We start from the raw sequence: 16,730 nt of genomic DNA on the forward strand, positions 1-16,730 counted from the left end.
AGAATAGAAATTAACTTCAATTAAAAAAAAGCTTGAAGAACAAATCATTAAATTTATTATACAAAATTATAAAATTCAACTACTTACATATTTAATATCGATAATGTTCATAATGACCCTATTCCACATACCACCAATATACGTGAGTAAGTAGAGGTGAAAAAACCCTAAACAACTGAATCCAAGGTCACAAGCACCTCGTGACCCACACACGGCACGAGGACACGAGGCGACTCTTCCGTGTACTGTGGTGTATGAACATTTAGACATGGCCATCGTGAGTATGGTCTTCTTATTGTGGTCATAACACGTGTGGAATTAGTGAAAGGTGTAAATTTGGAATATGAACCCATATTATAAACTAGAGGTCCGCCCCGGCTTCGCCCGTGGTACATATTTCGCAATAAAAGGTAGTCTATGTCCTTTCTCGGGTATCAAAATATCTCCATACCAAATTTCATGCAAATTGGTTCAGTAGTTTAGGCGTGATTGAGTAACAGACAGACAGACAGAGTTACTTTCGCATTTATAATATTAGTATGGATATCTGTGAATCGGAAAATGGTATGCTATAACAGTAAGCTAATGGAATACTAGTATTATCCCATTGTGCCCGGTGTAGAATTTGATAGAATCACATTTTTTATTTGATATTATCGAAATTATTGATAGCATTGTAACCAACACATTTGAAATTGAATCGTATATTTTGTAAGTTATACCTACATTTTTTAAACACCAAAACCTTCATTATCATTATATCTGTGCTAATTTTTAAATTATAGACCAGAAATACCCTAATCATTGCCATCATTTAATTATTTGTCTATCAAAATCAAGCGTTGTTTAACTTCCGTAGAGATACAACTTGCAAGTGAACTTTATAAAACGATCAGTAAAAGCGTTAAAAAGGTCATGTCCTGTCTACAAATTCTTATATCTATACTAGATTTCCGCCCGCGGCTTCGCCCGCGTTTGCAAAGGAAAACCCGCATAGTTCCCGTTCACGTGGGATTTCCGGGATAAAACCTATCCTATGTGTTAATCCAAGTTACCCTCTATATGTGTGCTAAATTTCATTGTAATCGGTTCTGTAGTTTTTACGTGAAAGAGTAACAAACATCCATACATCCATACATCCTTACAAACTTTCGCCTTTATAATATATTTATTAGATAAAAATGATAACAGATAAGCTAGCACCAGTGCAATCCGGACAGAGCGGGATCCCATCACCTCTGTAGGAAGTCGGATTGACACGAAAGTATTCACAAACAATATAATCATTTATGTAGTGCATGCTGGGTGCATGCGCAATAGTTTGTATACATTGCCTCTTCGAAAGTGTCGTATTAAATTTTCAAAATGTATTTCAAAATAAATTCCAAAAATCGAGCTATAGTAGTGACAAAAATAATTTGGAAATCAAGTAATAGTTCCTATCGAACCAAACAGGACATATATACCATGCTTAATGAATTTTGTCAAATACATGACTATATGATATAAACTATAGGAAATAAATCTTAATTAAAATCTTTTCCATGTAGGTATTTTTCTAAGAACGACAACAAACAGAAGCAGTTTTCCCTTTTATATATTTAAACTTTGACTTTTCCTTATAACTAGGTACATCTATACCAAATTCTCGTATACCATATTGTCGTCTATACGTGTTGTAATGTAAAACCGCAACGAAAACGCATTTTCTCCATTAATCCATTTAAATTTCATACGTTCAGCGTAGGCGCTCGACAACCGCAATCTGTCATGGCAAATTGATTCCCGCAACGTTATCATTAAAGACAAGCCTTTAATGACACCAATAACTTGTGAGGTGACAACGAGGTGCTAAGTGATTCAATGCATATCAATTTTCATTTACATTTAAGTACCATAGAGTGTAGATAGTGTCATAAAGTAGATGACGGTATGTATTTCTATACACAGGGTGTCTACTGTCTACCCTACCTGCCTGTCTTCTAGTTGGTTTCTGTAATAAGAATTTATGGAGAAAACTCTAGCTTGATTACAAAATTAACATATTGATTACCTCTAACTTTTTTGTGATTTTTATCCCTTATAAGCTTTCCCTGAGCGTCTTTTCCCAAATGGTACCATAAAATGGATCCGCAGCGTGAAAGAAGAATAAACAAATAAACACTCTTTTGTCTGTGCTACTAGCTAATGAATGGCAGTTTTACCCAATTCGTTCACAATATTCTTATATACGCGAGATCGGAAATGACCTACTAAAAGTCGCTGTAGAAATTTAATTTGTTCAATCTTTTGTATTTTTTTCCTTAAAAATATTGCATATTATGTGAAGTAAATGTTATTAAATTACCAAATAAAGAGTTAACATTTTCTCAATTTATTCAGCTGATACTATAACATTTAACCATTACTTTGTTAATGTACCTGTTTCTGATTATTTTCGTCACCGACAAAGGGCTGAGACACCTTATAACGGTAATACGGCTTTCATATTATATATAAATAAAAACAATCAATCTTCTTGTCAACAATGACGTGTGAAGTGGCAAATTAAATTTTTGGGAAAAGCCACAGAATACATAATAGTAGCTAAACGCTACAGAACGGACACTCTCCGCCTCCCGCCAAAATTAAACTTACCTCACCCCCGCGCGATCAGACATAAAATGGGCCATATTTTTCTGCAAGGACGATACGCAACGAAGATTGACAACATTAATCAAATTGACTTAAAGTAATTTTATTATTTTGGATTTGTGATTATCGTTTTTCGTAGAAAATGGATAGATATTGTGCTGTTTACGGATATATTTCATCAGAAAAACGCGAATTTTTTTTTACGCTAGTCACAAATGTGCCAACCATAAAGCGTTAACACACACATTTGCAGTCTCTACAGTGTGACTGTCAAAACGATCATTTTGTATGGAGTGTCCGGGGTGTGGTAAAGCTGTGACCATAAAGAGAATCATGATAAAATATAGTTTTTAGTAGTTCTCATATAGTTCAGAAAATTGTTACATGTGCTTAATAAGGCTTCATGCGGTTTAATATAATATGTATATCAAAAAGTCCCATGCAGGAAAAAATATATTAAAAATATGTACTAAAATTCGTTGACTGTCCTTTAAAAGTAGGTAAAAGATTTGCAGAAATTCTTAGGTGAAGAAAAATCTAAACAGGTGTAAGAAATAAGCTCTCAAAAGTCATTATGTTTAGTTTTTAATTAATTAAAATTTAAAATGTTATCAATATTTCATAACTCAATTCTTGGAATCATCAGCTTTCGTTACCCGCCAACACTTCACACCTCTACGCCGCATTGTAATTACGTTTACGAAAACATCAATAATTTTTACACGTTTACCGTTTAAGGGAAAATATTTAAACTAAATTATTTTTACGACTTTCTCATCAACATTTATCTTATAGGCGAGTGACAAGAGCCATGGTTATCTTTGCAATTTTGTCAGAAAGTATCAGTAACTTCGCTACTACTATTATATGCGAAAGTTTATTTGTTTGTTTGTCTGTTTTATTACGTCATAGCGGAACAATTTTTTTATATGATATATGTCCCTAGAGATAGTAAGGAAGCTAGAGAGTGGCATGCTTTTATCTTATTCCTATTTCCTTTGAATATGCAGACATAGTCACGGACAGCAAGCTAGTATTTATAACATAGTGTAGAATATTAAATATTCTTTTGCGCATTTATATTAATGTCGTAAATAAGACGTTCCACATGTTCATAATAAAATAAATCATGAAAACTAATACATAGCAATCATTAATCAACTAAACGAGGAAGCGTTTATTACAACAGCTTGTTTGTTTTCATGTTTATTCATTTTAACAATTAACATGGTAATTAGTTTTCTGTAACAATATAATCAGTGTGAGTATTTGTTTTGTTTCATCTTGTACGTAATATAGTTCATCTGCGTCTCATAATCTATACTAATATTATATAGCTGAAGAGTTCGTTTGTTTGTTTGAGCGTGCTAATCTCAGAAACTACTGGTCTTATTTGAAAAATTATTTCGGTTTTAGATAGCCCATTTATCGAGCAAAGTTATATCATCACCTTAAGACCTACAGGAGCGAAGCAATGCGGATGAAACCGCGGGGCAAAGCTAGTAATAATATGTTTCGTTATTTTAATATTACAATGCTGATTTGTCGAATGTATTTTTCATCGTGAAACATGCAATTGTATGTATATTTTTATACATAAAAAGGGAACCGAAGATAAATTTCATTTTATGGCGAAAATGTAAATAATAGCTTAGTAGGTAAGAAAGCAAGGAGTAGGTAGTTATTTATTTATTTTTATTTAAGGAGTAGGTAGAGAAGTTTCTAAGGGGAATAATTAATTTACGTTATATTAATTGTACGTTAGTGAAGCCACATGCCAAAACCTATTAGAAACTAGACATAATAGTACCAAAGTAATGATTTTACAACCTTTAGAAATCGTTATATAAAGACTATTCAACACAGCAATATCACGACAAATATCAAAAATTCGAGTGATACATCAAAGGTTTAAAACGAATAAAGACAATTGATGGTAGACATTAAGATTATTGGCAGCTTTATGCATCAGCAAATTGACAGAGCTTAATTGAGACACAATCGTTACAGATAACTATCTGATACAGTCGTGTGAATCATCTTTACAATTTAATGGCATTTTTTGTACGTAGGAAAAATTGTAACTCAAATTATAACATGTATTCCATTGACTGAGCTTTTGTGCTTTTATTTTCATCTATACTAATATTATAAAGCTGAAGAGTTTATTTGTTTGAACGCGCTAATCTCAGGAACTACTGGTCCAATTTGAAAAATTGTTTCGGTGTTGGATAGCCCATTTATCGAGGAAGGCTATAGGCTATATAATATTATCATTACGCTAAGACAAACAGAAGCGGAGCCACGCGGGTGAAACCGCGGAGCACAGCTAGTTTATTATACGCGTAAATAGTTTGTGTAAATTTTTACGACAACTTCTAGTTTTTAAATAACAAAAAAATGTCGTGTTGTATGAATTATGTCCTGTCTTTAAGACATGCTTACCATTGTCATCATGTAAGGGAAGTTATTGATATAATGCTTAGCATTTTACGACCGTGGCTTAATCCTGCAAGTGTAAGTGTAATTTTCAATGCTTTTAAAGAAAACTGAATAAGTAAGTATTATGGAAAACGTCTTTTTCGAATTGGTTATGTTTGTAAATTTGCGTGATGTCATCTCTGGAATTACTTAAAACTGATTATAAAAAAAATATCAATAGAAACATAACCCATTGGTAAGTATCGTAAAAAAATCATTAAGTTCAATTAATTAATACGAACACATCTGAGTAGTGAGTAATAGGTACTAATAAACAGAATTTATTTAAATAATACCCCTAGTACGATATATAATACAGACGCAGTCAGGGCACATAGCTAGTAAATATAATGTTATGTTATACGATGATTCAGGCCACAGTCATTCAGTTGTAAGCGTAAAATAAAACAATTTTAATCGATGTAATGATTGCTCTGAGCAATTCTGTTGACTAAGCTTGTTGAAAGAGTGGTGTTAACATTTATTTGTAGTTAATGCTAATATTTGCAATCGCTAAAAATAGAGTTTGGTTATTTGTCGACGATGTAACTATCATGAATAACTTTTAGTTAAAGCTTTAGCTTGCTATTGAATGAATGAATGAATGAATGAATGAATGAATGAAAAATTCTTTATTGCACACACATACAGGATTACAATAGAAGATCTTACCTTATGAAAAATGTTATTTTTTTTATTGTAGATAGGGAAGCGTTTGACCACAATCTCGCCTGAAATAACTTTCCGCTGTGATCTTTAATCAACAGGTACGTTTAATATAATTAACTGCCTTTAATATTCTTGTATAGGTAAAATATAAAAAAATCTACTTTAAAGTCGTATAAGTTATAGCGTTCGCTCAGAATTGAATACTTACATAAGAACTATTACCAATTTTTAGTATATAAACATAGTGCTTAATTCATTTCAAAACAATAAATAAACATTATTTTCTCAATCTTCATAATGAATAATGTTTTATTTCCTTCCTATACTGTAAAGGTTGCCTGGTAGAGATTGCTATCTAGCGATATTGCCGCCCTTTGCTTATTTTAAATGTGTTGTATACTGCGTTGTTTTTTACTTCTATAGCAATAAAGGATTTTTATTCATTCATTTATTCAATAATATTATAATGACTTTTCCATTCGACAGTACAAGCAGTTGATAAGATCTCCGAACACAGATGAGGCGATAAGGGGCGTTGCGAGATAACACAATTAGCTGCGAACGATTTATCTGCCTGATTGTACTTATTATTGTTTTCTTTTTGTACTTTTCCCTTTGGATGTAGTTTTGGTTCTGTTTCTTTTGTTACTATTGCTAGAAATTACTTTATAGGAATGTGATACACTCGTGTTCGTTCCTCGTAGTTAGTGAAATGTGATAAGTACATTATACTGCATTGCAATTTAATTTTTGTACATATCAAAGTATAAAAATTTCTGTATAAAAAAAGCGCGTGTGTGCCTTTGCACACGTGTCAGAAGTGAAACTTCTTTGGAAAAATTCAAATATACCAAAATCGTCTCCTTACTCCATGACGTCACGGTATTGCCATGATGCGACCCTGAAATTTTACTCACAAAATTGTATGTATGTTTTCGAGAATATGAAAGGAATGAGGATTAAGCGATTTATAAGGTATTATTTAATAACAATTCCCGATACAGTGTGATCATGAACGAATCAATTTTTACCATTACATAATGTACGTACACTTGTAAAATAAAATTCAAAAGTGGAAAAGCAAGAACTTAAAATAAACCAATTTTCGCACAACATACACGTACATATTATTAAAAAACATAATAATTGAAACCGAGCAAGGTTACAGAAGCGATGGAATCCCAAATGAATGGTGTGAATACGACAATACGTTTATTGACGGCGGGCTCCGACCACCGGCTGTGATCAAGTGAACGCCGCTATTTAGTGTACGGGTTCCGTATGTTGTAAAGGTAAACAATAAAAATGTTAAATTAAAAAAAAAATGTAAAAAAAGTATTGAGCTTTTTTAATAATACTGACTTTTCCTGTATAACCTTTAACTTAAAATTAACTCAAACATTTATTTATTTAATAAGATATGTTTGCCGGTTCTTCTTCGTGCTTCGTTGCTGTTATTCGAACCGATGGAAAATGGTAAAACTATTTTATGACGATTCAAAAGTGATTCTAGAAGAAATCTAATTGCATAAATTAATGTTTGAATTTGAATTAATTGTGGATTGATATACTGTTAATTACTTTCAAAAGCTTTAAAGTTCTGGCAGTAATTCTTCAACGTTCTTGGCAGTATCCAGAGCTTTCCTCAATCCTTTTCTGTCGTCCTTTAGCAATACAAATCTATGGTCTTTTGATGAAAAACTGACTGATGGCTGAACTGAATGACTTTATTATAACACTTATATGTAATATTAATATATAATATTCTCCACGGAACCCCAATCTAACAGCGAACTATCAATCGAATCACTCCGCACGCAGTAACGACGTTCTTTCTACTCCGGTGTTCCGCACTCAACGAAATTATTGCCAAAGTGATTTATTTGCACTTCCAATACCGTTTTGATGTACGGTCGAGTATGGATTAGACTTTGCGGAAGCTTTTAGTTTTTTGATATGTTTGAATAGGATTATTCTTAAAATAGAGCCTGTATGGAAAAATCTTAAATAAAGAGATAATGTAAATAAATAAATAAATAATCTTAAATAAAAAGATAATTTTAATCGCAAATGGGTAATTGAAGTAAAACTTCTTTAGGCGCGACTAGGGAGTAACTCAGATTTTTTTTCTGACGGAAGTAACGCTGTGTAGTTTCCGCCATTTAAAAATAATAATTCTGATTGGTTGTAAGTATATGTCATATACTACACGCTTCTTGACTTATACGCCAGCTAGTGGCAAATATCATAATCAATTAGGATTATTTATTTTCAAATTTTCAAACGGATCAATTGTGAATAGCAAAGTGAATGAAAAATTCAACAGTTTTAAAAACATTATTTTAATTTGCCAAATTTTTTGAAAATCTCTCAATATACTTGTTTATTTATTACTTTTAAAATAAGTAAATTAAAAATAAATTTTCTGACAATTGCGACATTTTATAATATTCAATAACAAGGTTATATTGACATGTGCGTTTTACTTCAATCGCGCGTAAAGGTTACACGCACACACTTTTTTTTTTTCACTTTCAGCAGACTTTATTTCATTTTGTAAGTATTTATGGTCATATTTATGGTATATTAATAACTTGTAATTTAAATTAATAATGAAATAAACTACAAAATAAACTCTACCTTTCATTATTAGGAACTTAACATACAACGTAACTATTTAGACTAGGAAACAAGTACCTAGAGCACAATTTGTAAATGTATAAGGGTTATTAGGTTTATTTATATTTTAAATCGTTGCGAGAAAGAAAGAGCAATATCTTTAGCTGTAGAAATTGTAAGTTTCATCGTCTATCTTATACTAATATGTCTTATCTAGCATTGACAATGAAAGCAACAAGTGGCGATTCCATTAACTATTTGTGACGCGAGAAGATGATGTGTTGTTAAATTCACAAGCGCCAAGTATTTACTTTAATTTCAACTCTAATATTAAGACATTAAGTTTCAAATTACAACGCTATGACGAGTAATAGCAATCATTGATGTTGGAAAGTCCGTTTGACAAACTTACTGTTTCAGCTCATCATTCATTACTCTAAAAATATGCCATGATAATTGCAATCTTATGTCCTAAGAATAGAGTTATTAGTTGAATAAATTTGTTGTTATGACGGTAGTTTGAAGATGGTCGAAAGTTTATTAGCGAATGAAAAGCATTGGCATCAATTTGCGCCAATCAAAAGGCGTCATGTGAACTTGACCCAAGATTTGATTCGGAATGTGGCAGCGATTAAAGCGAAGACTTATTAATATAGAACACTAGCGGTCCGCCCCGGCTTCGCCCGTGGTACATATTTACGTTTTATCTACATAAGAACCATCCTCGTACTTCAAGGAATATAATAAAAAAAGAATTATCGAAATCGGTTCAGCCGTTCTCGAGTTATGCGCTTACCAACACATTTTGCGATTCATTTTTATATATAAGACTAGCGGTCCGCCCCGGCTTCGCCCGTGGTACATATTTACGTTTTCACTACATAAAAACCATCCTCGTACTTCAAGGAATATAATAAAAAAAGAATTATCGAAATCGGTTCAGCCGTTCTCGAGTTATGCGCTTACCAACACATTTTGCGATTCATTTTTATATATAAGAAGATAATATTATCTTTAGTACTTTATTAATAGAAGTGAATTGACAGTGATTCATGCAAAACTAATAAAGGGTATGAGACATTTCATTCAGACATCTGTTTGCCTGATTGGAGCCCTTCGCTAAGAAACTGCATAAATTCCTGTCTACAAAGGCCAGTTAGCCTAAAATGGATGCTACTTACTTACACTTTTTTCTTAATTAACCTATTACCTATTGCTTATGTTAAAAAAGGATAAGAAAAATAAATGTGTATAAATTAAATTTCTTTAGGAAGTTAGCTTTTTAGGGTTCCGTAGCCAAAATGGCAAAAACGGAACCCTTATAGTTTCGTCATGTCCGTCTGTCCGTCTGTCCGTCTGTCCGTCTGTCACAGCCGATTTACTCGGAAACTATAAGTACTACAGTTATGAAATTTGATGGGAATATGTGTTGTATGAACCGCTACAAAAATATGACACTAAATAGTAAAAAAAAGAATTGGGGGTGGGGCCCCCCATACATGTAACTGAGGGATGAAATTTTTTTTTTCGATGTACATACCCGTGTGGGGTATCAATGGAAAGGTCTTTTAAAATGATATAAAGTTTTCTAAAAAACATTTTTCTTAAAGTGAACGGTTTTTGAGATATCAGCTCTCAAAGTCGTAAAAAGTATGTCCCCCCCCCTCTATTTTTATAACTACGGGGTATAAAATTCTAAAAAAAATAGAGGTGATGCATGCTAATTAACTCTTTCAACGATTTTTGGTTTGATCAAAGTATCTCTTATAGTTTTTGAGATAGGTTGATTTAACTGTAATTTATTATATTTGCTGCTACGGAACCCTTTGTGCGCGAGCCCGACTCGCACTTGGCCGGTTTTTAGAAATATCATCTCATTTATTATGCAAAGATTTCAGATATGAAATTACAAAAACGAATAAATATCACAATTGTCCAATAATACTTCTTCATCCAGCTTAGCTTCTGATTATAATATTTTCTTACAAAACAAATTTACATCAAAACACACTAATATATTATAAGCTTCATAACATTAAAACCTATATCAGTTTCAACGGTATTTACAATTATTTATGGTAATTTACAACATAAAATAAACACAGAGTCGGCTTCATGCATCGATCTAATAAATGATGCGAACTGGTCAATACATCAAAATTGCCAATAACAATAAATCAACATAAAATCGACTATCCGATGAACATTTTAACGAATGCTTGATTTATCGATTGACAAAAGATGTTCGTTGGATCGTGGATATATATGTGGGTAAAGAAAATATCATTGAGAATACAAGGAATGCGTATTTTATTTTTACTATAATTTTATCTATATGATTCACCTTATTAAATATGAAATAGAATGGCTTTAGGTACTCTAAAGTATAAAAGAGTAAATACATTAAACAGGGCATTTAATGCTTCAAAACAATTTTTTTATAATACTTAAAACCATATAAGAATCTCTCAAATCAACAATCAACACCCATTTAAATATTAAGCCATAAATACACTTCCAATTACAAGCTAAATGGACTCATTCTCATCCTGCCAACAAAACGTCCAAAAGCATTTACAAAAATAAATAATAAATCACAACATAAAACAATGACAGTTGTCATCATTCCATGTGACACTATCCACAACTGACACTTAAGAGATCAAAAACACAAGAAAGCGTTTCAAAATAAATGAACATCGGTTTCGATTTGTACAAAGCTTTCGACAGAGTCACGCGTCATTTAAAACTCAATGAGACATGGCCATATTGTAATGGTTGATAGAAACTAACACATTATAATGAACACTTTGTTTTTATAGGTGAAAGTTCGTATTAATATTGACTATTAGACGACTTAAAAGAATATGTATGACAATAATGATAGCGGGATTGAATCAACCTTGTAGGATAAGAATAAAATTACCTAATTGGAATCATTGACTACACTGTACACAGCAAATTTTACTTATCAAATAATTTAAGATTTGATCAACATGTAATTAGAAATCTAAATATTTTAATAATTCATTGCAAATCCACATTTGCAACTATCACAAATAATTGTGACATTTATAGTTAACATAATATTAACAACGTGAACACATTTAGCTCAGTGTTCAGATTTGTATGCACCATCTAAATTGAGACGTAGAACATCTCTAATGAAAGCGGCATACGCAGAGACAAATTAACGGTCGGCGACATGTCATATCATTTGTCAGCGACTGTTGTCAACTGTCGGCCGATTAGTGGCGACATTGTCTCGCCACTTAGTATCCGTGTCGTGTGATCCGTTAAAGTAATTGCTTGTGAAATCGGGTTTTGTTTCTCTTATTGATGAAGAGCTATTAATTGCTCCGATTGTTAATGCGCTTATTTTAAGATTTAGGGGTATGAGGAAATCTTTTTGAATCATGGTACATTTAGAGAATGAAGACTTTAAAATATTTAAGTACTATAATATAATAATAGAGCTCGACTTAAATGAGGCTTAGACTATGAATGTTATGTAGGATAGTAAAGGATATGAAGAAAAACACATGATACATAAAATACATTTATGTATAAAATAAAAGCTCCACAGCTTCAACTTCCTGTTTGTAAATTACCTTGTTAATTTTGCTCTTCTTAAGGTATCGAGGCGACTATGTGAGGTATTATCTGAAAAGAAAAAAAAACAATAAGTTAATTTATAAAATAAAGGACACTGTGCAATGAATTGTTACGTCATATTCATAATTCCATCTACACATATTATGAGTTAAATAGTAACTGTATAATTTTGTTATATAGCAGTTATGTCGTCAGGGCATAAATATAAACAAAAAGATAAACATTTAAAAAATCAATTAAAATTCCATAGATCACACAACGACCGAAATTCGACAAAGCAAATAAAATGTTATTAACCAATTAATCGGGCAGTTCACGATCATTGGACTGTTTATCAAAACATCACATCGTGACATAGAATTTGCTCAAATTAACGAACACGACGCAAATGCCACTATTGCCACTAGATTTGGGTATTGGTGTCACGAATATAATCTTTTACGTGACCACAATCCTAGATATTATCTAATATAAATTAGTGCCTACCCATGTTGTGAGCTAAAGGCTGAGGTGTGTAAATTTATGGCTGATTGGTGATTACTACCATACACATGGAGTACCCATATGTAGGCATGTTAATGTGAGCTTAATGTGATATTTCCCGCTCCTTAACTTAAAGTTACAGATAATTTTTCTTATAATAAATCGTTATATTTCAAACACGTCTATTTCATTATCAATAATATACTTATAGCAAATTAACAAAAATAATAAGTCCTGTAACTGACGTTGAAATCTAATTTTTAACCATATCGTCAAAATAAAATGAGGATAATCTGAACTAACTTAACAGTACCTAGTTACCTCATTACTAATAGGTACCAAGTATACCGTCTTGATAAATTATATCACAAGCATCGTTACATGCCTTTGAACCATTACTACCTTCATAGATGATTACAAAGCTAATTCAGAGAATCAAATAGGAGGTCCGTACGTTACGGTAACTGATAAATTCGAATTACACCACTGACAAGTGTAACAAACAACGCAGCAGGAGCACTTCCAGCATAAATCACAGCCATGCGATTATGTTTATTAAAATCAACTTTACCAGCATTAACATAAAGATTATTGTTCGCTAAAAAAATAACCGCGTCCATCTCATTTGCATTCGCGTGTTTAATCGAATGTGCGTTTTATTTGTTTGTATTTATAGTTGCTTTTAGTTTGTTAAGATCGTTTCGTATTAACCATTGAAGTCCATTTAACAAAATATCACGTTCCGTAGTGAGCGGACGTGAATAAGTGAATGCAATATAAACATTATGATTTGCAGCAATTACACTCGTCTCGAGATTCACGTATATCAAAGGAACTATGAAAACTATAAGCGAATATGAATAGTTGAATGGATGTTTATTTAAAAGGTTTCACGTTTTCTGAATGCTTATTAGAATTGCATAATTCATGTCGAGATTTTTGTATAACAGTCGGACACGCCAGACTTTATTGTTTAAAATACCTGTCGTCTAGAAAATTTTCATTCAATATTTGTTGAATTGTAGTTCTTATACAAATACTAACATAAACATTTAGTTAATTGTCTAATCCTTATTTAGCCCGGCAATTCTGAGCAAATATTTCTTAACAATATCCAGGTACTTCTCGCATCTCCTTGTGCATTACTAAATGTAAAACCCTTATAACTATGTCGCTTTAGTTCTATTAATTTAATCAAAACAATGACTAGTTCCATCTCAATCGTTCAACACTCAATTTGTCAACTACGATAGTGTCATTGCTATATTAATAATATCTTTATGTGATTAATTATCAACGAAGAACTAACCGAGTGTAGTGATCGATTTAATATTTGATTTTCGATTTTCAGCAAGCATTAATAACTTCACAGTTTGTTTGGTTGCCGCCAATAATGAGCGTGACATTTAACCCAGTCGTTTATAAGGCAACAACCTTTGGTCACAATAAATCTTTGGTTTTGATAATTGATTAAATATTTCTAGTCAATTTGTTTAATCATTGTTGTTTATTTCTTTTCATGGTACCTACGCCAACAGTCCCTAGTTATGAGATTTTTGTTCATCTATTTAAGAGTACGTTATTGTTATTATAAACGTGTGAATAGGATTAAAACTAACGTTTTATCTAGTTGGTAAGACACTGTATCCCCAAAATGCAATCAAATTGACTAACAGAAAGAAAGTATTTAATTAACAATATTTTCAATAGAAATTCAACACTAGTGAATCGATTGATTAATCAGAGAGAATCCCACAACAGCACGAACAAGCCTGTCTGCCCACACGAAAATTTAAATACAAAAGTGGCGCCAAATGTTCCCCATATCTTGTTTATTCAAAAGGTTTTATCGCAAATGCGAATCGGGCTACTTGTTTCAATGCTATTTTATGAAAATTGATTATGGGCTACTTGAACGGAAGGTCGTTGTATTATTTATTGTATAACAACTAAACCTGTTGAGGGCTGTTAAAATTGTTCTGCAGTTCTAAATATTTGACAATAAATTAGTTAAAGGTTCTGATTTGTGTGGCCGCGATATCGGAACGACGTAGAACCTGATGTGTGTCGAGTTAACTAACGCAATTAATGTGTGTATCTGAAGTCGTGATTGTACTAATATTATGCAGGTACAATAATTGAAGTTATTGTGTAATGTATTACAATATGATAGTGTTTCAGTAAATGTACCACGTCAAATTGAAATTGATTTCATTATAAATATGAACAAAGACGTAGTCGTACATTTTATACTTAAAGGATTATGATAATGATTAACAAGTAAGAGCAAAATATGAGAAAGAGCAATTATAAATATAGTCACAATATTTTTATAAAGTTACGTCTCAACTCTCAACAACCATGCGAAAAAATAAAACGGTTATTATAGTACCTTGAAGTCTCATGTCTAAAAATAGGTTTTCATCTAAATTGCAAATGGATGCTTGTAAAACTACAATTTAATTGACAATAACATTTAGCATAGTTTACACAGAAGTTTGGAGTCAAGCGTTTGACAGCGTCGCCATAAATCTTGTTCAACGTCAAAATAAGATCTCAGTATAAACGATCTGTAATCGAAAATGAATTTGTGTCAATCTGTTCATTGCTATGGAATTGATAGGATTATTAATTACTAGTATTCCAAGGTATATATAAGTTAATTGTAGATATCTTTAATGTCGTGGATCACTAAGTACGCAAAGATGTAAATTAAAGATACCGTATGATGCAATATTGTGTAGTACATGAGTTAAGGATTAGGGCTAAAGTATATGACTAAGGGCCGATTTTTCAATGCTTGGATAAAACTTATCCGTCCAATAAAGTATTAACACGATAATATTAAAATGTCACGTAAACTGTCAAATACAGGCAATTAGAATACGTCTTTAAAATGGTAGTTTTATACATTATTCGACGAATAAGTTTTAACCAAGGATTGAAAATTAGCCCTAAGACGTTTTAAGCTTGGGCCTTAATACAACATACTTCACTTAATATTCATTATTCTCATGCAGAATATTAAGGTAAGCAAAACCTGAAATGGTTTAACTTTTCAGACGTAAGTTGTCAAGAAAAAGCTTTAAACTTACTTGGGACTTACTTTTTTGTTGCAAAAATTTTGAATAAAATACTTATCATGGTACCAAATAGTGTTAAATATAAAGTGACCAAATAGTTTTGAACTCGTAAACGGCGCCTGCCCACGCGACGCGTATGCTAATGCAAGATCAAGGAGACAAACACACAAACAGATGTTGGCTGAAATTTGCATTACATAAGTTTACACGTAATAGGTCAACGATCCTGGATTTCAACGCTAGATACATGTTACTCATGCAATTAATTGAAGAAATTTCATTTTAAAAATATTATTTGACACATTTTTTTTATATAAGAGTGGGCAAAAGTGCATGTGGATCGACTGGTGGTAAGTAAGTACACCGTCCATAGGCATCTACAGACACGTCCGAAGATATGATGCCGACTTTTGAATATTTTATATTTTTAGTATATAACTAAGACTAAAACAGTGTAAAGAAAGAATATAGCACAATAGTATCATCATAATAACTATGAAAAAATATAATTTGTAGTTGCTATAATACAATCTAAAATACTTAACGAACTCTCCTCTCTCAAACATGAAACAAGCCACGCTCATAGTATACGTAATTCCTCTGCATGAAATAAATCATGATTATAATTCAATATCTTGACAGATAAAGCGATGAATTGACGAAATGCAAACACCAATTAACAACTGACAACTACCAATAATAATTGTTTATTTGTTTCTGTGTAAGTCGCGTGGGTATACTAAACCTAGGTGTAAAATGATTAGACCTAACTTTGTCAAACTATGAGATATTTCCTGCCATGCCTATTGTATTACACAGAGGAATAGAATGTATAAAGGAACAAACAAAAACATTTCTGAAAAGTTACAATTATGTATTAACTATAAAATATCTAATTATTTATTTATTTATTTATTCACACACATATCAATTACCTTTACAGGATTAACCCAATGCGGTACTGACTAAAACTAAAATTTTTATACATATACTAAAATGAATACTAATACTAAAAACTTAAACTTACAAACTTACAATCTACTAAATGGACATACAATGACAATATACCTACACAATTTAATCGGTATCCAACTTTTTAGTGTATTAATTGTGATCGCATCTATTGGTGGTCATTTATAAATTCAA

The 16,730-nt window shown here is 31.8% G+C and overlaps 2 protein-coding genes across 3 annotated transcripts in view; both read right to left on the reverse strand.

The window, feature by feature from the left end:
* Positions 1 to 16,730, reverse strand: part of LOC149480164 (uncharacterized) — a 381,320-nt gene that overhangs the window by 131,603 nt on the left and 232,987 nt on the right. The window lies entirely within an intron of this gene.
* The window catches only part of LOC149480168 (uncharacterized), a 180,127-nt gene that overhangs the window by 60,805 nt on the left and 102,592 nt on the right, over positions 1 to 16,730 (reverse strand). For both annotated transcript variants that reach the window (XM_089707300.1, XM_089707301.1), the window contains one exon: positions 12,015 to 12,066. The gene's annotated coding sequence lies outside the window, so the exon portion shown is untranslated. The remainder of the gene's footprint in view (positions 1 to 12,014; positions 12,067 to 16,730) is intronic.

The sequence above is a fragment of the Colias philodice genome, chromosome 19 (genome assembly GCF_061535455.1).
Source record: "Colias philodice isolate Cphi_HAF_F1 chromosome 19, ilColPhil1 Martin Lab GWU primary, whole genome shotgun sequence".
NCBI classification, from domain to species: Eukaryota; Metazoa; Arthropoda; class Insecta; order Lepidoptera; family Pieridae; genus Colias; species Colias philodice.